Below are 7,526 nucleotides of genomic sequence, written 5' to 3' on the forward strand. Positions count from 1 at the left end.
TTATTAGTATTTTTAAATAAATATTTATATGTTTTAAGAAAAGGTTGATTTTATATGATATTTTGTTATTGAAATAATATTATTATATTTTGGGTCAGAAATATATTATTATTATAGAGGAAAAATATTTTATAATATACATGTATTTATTTTATTTAATTATTTTGAGGGAAAAGAGAAATAGGTTAGAAGAGAAGGAAATGGGTTGGGTTGACCCAGTCCAATAGATTAATTTTAAGAAAGAAGTCAGGTAGCGTTAACCATATTTGCCTCATTTGCATTTTGAAGGGTCAGGAAAAAAAAAAGAGGAGAAACAAAGAGCTCTAAGGAAGAGTACTCAGGAATGATCTTAGATTACACCAAGACCATTCTTCTTCTGCTCATCCAGGTAAAGGGGAGTGAGAAACCTTACTCTGGATGTGGGAATGTATGTTGGGTAGTGGGATTGGCCTCCAATCCTGTGTTTGTTGTATGCTCATGTATGAGTGGTTTTCCCCAATTGTATCTGTTTCATCTATTGTTCCTCTTGTATGTAATTAATTGTATAAATTTCTTGAATGAGCGTTTAATTTTAGTTTTAAAATTGTAATTGTATGATTTGAGATTTCTATGGGTTCCTACGGGAAACCCTATGAGAAAACGGGTAAAATATGAATGTTTTCTGTTTTGCCTTCTGATTGCTTTGTTGTGTTCCTTGTTGGATGTGATGCATGAGTATGTGGTTAATTTTGAAAATGAATATGTTTTTATATGAATTAGAGTGCTCTGTGGGTTCTTACGGGAAATCCTATGAGAAAACAGGAAAAATATAAATGTTTTCTGTTTTATCCCCTGAGTTTTCTACTGTGTTCTTTGATGTTTGCGGAGTGTAAATATGTGTTTCATTTCGCAAATATATGAGTTTTGATATGAATTAAAAATCTCTATGAAAATTGTGAATATGATGTGATAATATAATAATGTGATATGGTGATGTGATGTCGTGATGTGATATGAAGATGTGACATGATGGTATGATATGATAATAAGATATGATAATGTGATATGGTGATATGATATGGCAATGTGTTATGATGATGAGACATGATAATATGATATGAGAATGAGATATGAAAATGTGATATGAGAAAAACATGGAGTCTTGATTGACATGCATCATGTGCATAAATGTTTTTAAGGGTATGATATGGAACACACCACCAGAGAAGGCCCCTAGTGTAAAAGCTTTGGGGATAACTCGGTTTGTAAGTCCCAATCTCGCCCATTATGTGCATGGGATGTATCTTGCGCGGCTTAGCTATCCTGAAGAGACTCTGGTAGTATATCCTTCTAGTGAGAGTGCGTAGAGGGTGTGACCCGGCATGTACTCCTAGACTACTCTTCGTGTATTACTAGCGGCAATATGCCATCTAATATGTTACTGGCGCCACATGCATGATAAAATGTAGTCTGTGCCCATACATGTGCATTTTAATGTTATATGAAAAATTGATGTCTTGGATGAGTGAGATGTGATGATTTTATTAATTTATCTATGTTATACCTGTTTTGTTTGTGTTTGGCTATTCGGCGTATATTTCTACACTGTGAGCCAGAGTGAGATGTTTCTCACTCCCTTTTCTTGTGTTGTTTTTCCTTGACTGTCTTACAGGTAATTATCAGCATGAGACTGAGGATGTTGGTGATGAAGCTTAGGCTTCTATGTTAGATTTTCTCTGATAGGACATGTGACATCGGGGTATAGATAGAATTAGATTAGAATGTTTTTATTAAATTATTTAGGAAGACCTTATATTATTTCTATGTAATTTCCGCTGATTAAGCTACTGTTTAAGTTATGGATGTGATACCCTCTATTTAAACATGTTTGGTATTTCAATTATGAAAAAAAATTGTTATTCAATTTTTGTTATTTGTGTTATGGTATGTGGGGTAGAGGGTGTCACAGTAGAAGTGTATGCATGTGTGGTATGCTTGTAAAACTTCTTCATTAAGATAGTGGAACACATCTTGATTAGGTTATGATTGAGGACTGGATGTAGGTCACATGTGGAGTGGCTGAACCAGGATAAAAGACTTGTGCAATCTTCTCTTACCCTTATCTTTTACTTTGAGTAATATCTTGGTTGTGTGTTAAAGAGATTATTCTTGATTAACATGTTTGTATGCACAACATAGCTTTAAACTGAATCAAAGTGTTGCATATTGATTGCTCTTAACTTTGAAGTTTATTAAAGATTAATCAAGAAAGCATATAGGACTCATTTTCATTAACAAGTCTTTTAAGAAACTTCTTTGAAAATTCATATTAGAAAAGTTTGAATTGAAATAAAGATCCTAAGAACTCTGAAATTTTTTAAAGTTTCATAGAATCCAATTCACCCCCCTCTTGGATTGAGCCATTCTTTTCTAACATAGACTTCTTACGAGGTTATGCTTTTTCAGCTTTGAGATTAATCTCTGGCTTGCATGACCAAGCTTCTTGTGCTAGAGCCACTGGTTTTCATATGAGACTAGACAATCAACGTTTTGATCTTCTAGCTCGTTAAGCACTATTTTATATAGGTTATTGCATCTGTTAGCCGCAAATAGTATAGATGAATCATTTTGACTAACAGTAAATTTTTTTTTGTTGAAGGATACTTCATAACCACTATCACATAATTGGCTTATGCTCAAAAGGTTATGTGTTAACCCTTTAACATATAAGACATTATCAATGGAGATTGAAGAGTTGATACCTACTTTACCTAACCCCATGATTTGTCCTTTTTGTCCTCCGTTGAATGTGACTTGGCCTCCTCTCTTGGACTTGAGGTCTAGGAACATAAACCTTTCACCCATCATGTGTCACGAGCAGCCACTATCCAGGTACCATGATTGGACACTTCTTTTCCTTGTTAAACGGATCTACAACAGGTATTATTTTAGTCTTTGGTACCCAAATGGATTTGGGTCCATGAGCGTTAGTGTTTGAGGTTTTGGAATACCTCTTCTTATGCATGTGACTGAACTTGGACGTAGAATGTCCATGCTTCCCATAGGTAGAATATGTGGATGTTCTTGATTCATTTTTAAGTTTAGGTTCAGCATATCCTAATCCTGATTTATCATTGCTGCTCCTAGTGTATTTTAACATCTGTTCAAGATTCTTACTACCTAGGGTGAACTTTGATAAATCTAATTTTAGTGAATCAATTTCTTTGTTAAGCCTGTTTACTTCCTCTGAAGTTGTGTTGCAAAAATCTTTTTCTGACTCTTTCAACAGTTTTGCATTTTTATTTTTAAGCAAAAGGTTTTCTTCAAGTAGTTCAGAAGTTCTTTTCTTCTATTCTTTATAGGTTGTGGAAATCTTTGCCGAATCAAATAGAAGTTGATTATATGCATGCTCAAGAGATTTAAAGTCAGATTTACTGACCTCGTCATCATTAGATTCTGATGATGAGTCTGCGTCATCCATGAGACATATGTTTGCTTCTTCATTATCTTTAGACGATGACACATCTAGATCTTCCCAGGTGGTCATCATGGCCTTCTTATTCTTATAGAGGTTCATCTTCTTCTTTTCTTTCTCCTTCTCTCTTTCCAGCTCTAGGCATTCAAGAAGGATATTTCGTCGTCTGAGTCACATGTTTCTTCACCACAGCTTTCATCAGACGATTCTTCTACCTTTAGGGCTTTTGAAGATGATGGTGTAGATTTTGTCTTTTGCACATTCAGTGCAATGGACTTTTTTTTTCTTCTAGCATCATCTTGTTGTAGCTCCAACTCATGGACTTTGAGAAGTCAGAGTTCTTCTAGTGAGAGCTTTTCGAGATTCTTGGACGCTCTCAAGGTAGTAACCTGTGGTCTCCATTTCCTGGGTAAACTGTGAAGTAGCTTGTCAATATGATCAAAATTATCATCAGTTCTACCTAGGAAGGAGAGTTCATTTATAATCGTTTGAAATCTTCCAAACATAGTTTGGATAGACTCGTTCTCTTCCATTTCGAGGAGTTCATACTTACTAACCAACAAGCTTAGCTTGTTGCGTTTTACCTCCAAGGATCCCTGAAGTTAGACATACAACACATAGAAGGGGGGTTGAATATATGTGTGTGTGTAAGAAGGAACTTTAAACCATTTTCGCAACAATAATGTTCTTCGTTCAATGCACTTTTAGATACCAGATGGTTATGCAGAATTTGCTTAACACAACTAATGGCATCCTTGCTTGCATGGATGTGAGATGATGAACAAGGAAGGACACTTCTGCTCCAAGGATCAAGTTCTTCAAGGTGGCGCAAGGTCTTAGGGATGATGATGATGGAATGGAAAGGTTTGGAGGTTGGGTAGAAGGTGTTTGATGAAAGGCTTGAGAAGGGTACTCTAGGGTTGGCTCACTTCATAGTGATGAAGGCCACTTCTAGGGTTATTTCTCTCAAGCTGGAGATGGAGGGTGGTGGCCTAAAATAGCCAAGGGGGACTAAGGAAAATATAAAGGCTCAAAGGCTCACTCTATATTCAATTTCCAAAGTATTTACAAGGAGTGGTGCCTAGGGTATTTATAGGAGTGGGAGACACCTAGGGCTGCATTGGCCGAAATTTACAATGCCAAATGCACACCAAATGAAACCCAAATTAACCCTAGATGCAACTTGGTGGCTAAGGATGGAATCTTTGGGTTTAGTTAGGCTACATCTAGGTGGATGATAAGACGATGCCACCTTTGCCCTCCACTTGAGCCTAAGCCTTTCTAAGTCCAAAAATAGGTCCAAACAACACCAAAAATGCGTCTAGCTCCCTAATTAAATACCTTAGCCAAAATTAAAAACCTATGATCTAAAGCACCCCATAAAACAAGGATAAAATGGGAAATACAAAAGAAAATAAATCCTATTGTAGACCCCTAAAATTGTCCGGGTCGGAAATAAGACTCGAAGACTCTCGAAGACCGAAGGAAAGTCAGTCGGAAGGACTCCTGGAAGACCCTAGGATGATTCTTTGTAGGTCTAGAAGTCTTAGAGTAGCTTAAAATAAGGGTGTGCGAGGATTGGAGCTCAATACACCCTCCTAGAGGTTCAGTACGGCCGTACTGAGCCATTTGAACTACAATACGGCCGTAGTGAACTCAATACGACCGTACTGAAGTTTTTGAACTTCAGTACGACCGTACCAAATTCAATACGGCCGTACTGTAGTTCAAAAACCCAGTACGGGCCGTAGTGACCTCCCAGGCCGTATTGCGCCTCAATCCTATAAATAGGACGTCATTTGCACGTCATTCCACACTTTTTCCACACTTCTGGACCCTCGTGCTGAGTATTCTTGGGTTTTTGAGCTATTCTCTGCCCTAGAAGTCTCTCCGAGAGCCATCCGACGAAGTTCTTGAGTGATGAGCCATTAGCTTGAGACTCGAACAAGTCGAAGGGAAATCTCTTTGATTTCCATAGTAAAAATTATCTTTAGGGAAAGGAACGAGCGGACGTGTAGTGGGAAGGAGAGCCAAAAAGCCTCCTAAACTTCGTTTTGAATATATAAAAGCCCGCATCGAAGGTTTCTTTCCAAATCCCTTCTTTTACCGCTTTTATTTATTGCTTTTTGATTGTTGCATTGCATGTTTAGAGTTTTCATCATGTAAATATTTTACTCATAATCGTTTCTAATAAATAGGGGTAATTTAGTAACTTTACACTATTATTTATGAAATAATCCGTCATAGGGAACCCGAAAGGGGCGTTGTGGGGTGCTAACACCTTCCTCGCACGTAACCGACTCCCTTACCCGACTCTGGTTGTAATGGCCAAAGTTGATTTGCGAAAATCAATTGCCTTATATCTTTTTCCAATGTTTTGAGTAAAACATTGGTGGCGACTCCAAGAACCCCTTCTTTTTGCGAAAACCACTAATCCATGGAGGGTCCCGCTTGGGATTAACATGGATTGGTGAGAGCCATTTAAACAAAATTGTTAGCTCGATGAGGTCTCAGTTTGAGAATAAGTCGTTCTAACAATCCATCATTTTTCAAAACTAAAAAAGAGTCCAACCATCGTCGCGAATGCCAAGGTCCGTTTCGGCGGGTGGCGACAGATGGCGACTCCACTGGGGAAGCCTCGAGAGTCAGTCCCATTTAGTGATGGATTATTTCTAAAATAATAGTTTAAAATTACTTCGTTACCCCTCGCTTGTATGATAACATGTTTTACCTAGTTGGCTTTAATAACTGTTGGATGTTTAAATTTCCGCAATCGTTTGAAATATAAACTGCACACGAACCTTTGCACACAACAGTTCCCTCTATACCCGGGGGCATGAGTGGAAAGCCATAGGGAGTGGATGTTAGTACGGCCGGTTGTCGAATGGGTCTATAGGTGCCCGTAGACCGTTTTCGGAAAACATCACTCAAGGTGAAAACCATGAACTCGAGTCCGACAGTGCGTTGGAGCTTTCCATCGACTTACGACGAGAGGGATTGGGTCCCTATAATGGGGGCACCTTGGGGGCCTTAGACCAGTGAGAACAGTTAGAACCTCCTTGAATATGCACTTGTCTGCAGGATACCCCTACCTCGTGATTCGCTCGTGACTGTTCGTGGATGAGTGAATTGTTTGTGCATTGTTTATGTGACATTGTTTGAGCATACATTGCATTCTTTAAACATACAACATTCCCTTTTAAAATAAGAATAAATAGGAATAAGAATCTTCCATTACATGGTGTTAACATCTACCTTCATCACATTCATATAGGTAGTTTCCCTTTTCACCCAAAAAAATACAAAAAACAAAATACCAAAAAAAAAAGATATTTATCCAAACCAAGCAATATCATGCATCATCTTAGAAGCATCCCGAAAACATGATAATGCTTAGTTGAATAAACACAATGCATGCATATTCAACGCCATCATCTCATATCATGCATTCTTATCGTAGATCATGGAGGGATCTAGGGGAGTGCAAGGGCAGTTGAAGAAAGTGGACTTCTTGTTATACCGTGCCGAGAGGTTGGACCACCTCTGTTCTTTGATGCCACGTGAGGCTCGTGTTGAGTTCGAGAAATCATATGGACGAGTCCTCGATTTGATGAAGATATGTGTGGATCCGGCCTTTCTGAGAGCATTGGTTCACTTTTGGAGTCTTGATCTGCATTGCTTCGAGTTCCCCCAGTTTGACTTAGTTCCTACTCTCGAGGAGTACGAGCTCATGTTGCGATGGCCCAAATCAGCAGGAGTCTATGTTTTTCATGGTAATTATGTGGCCGTGGAGAGGGTCGCTACTCAAGTCAAACTACCATCACGATCATCTGCCTTAGTGGGGAACGGCAGTATCAAAGGTTGGAAGCTCGCTATGATTGAGGATCACCTTTCTTCCTTAGCTGGTGAGGGAGATTGGTTAGCTTTCAACAAGACTCTAGCGTTAGCCGTGTTTGGGACAGTCCTATTCCCTTTTCACGCTAACACAGTGGATCATGCCGCTATGGACGCTTTCTTCGCCTGGGACGTGCACATGAAGAGTCTCGTGCCTGCCATTCTTGCCGACACCTTG

Source organism: Cajanus cajan, chromosome 2 (assembly GCF_000230855.2).
Source record: "Cajanus cajan strain Asha chromosome 2, NIPB_CcT2T_4, whole genome shotgun sequence".
NCBI lineage: Eukaryota > Viridiplantae > Streptophyta > Magnoliopsida > Fabales > Fabaceae > Cajanus > Cajanus cajan.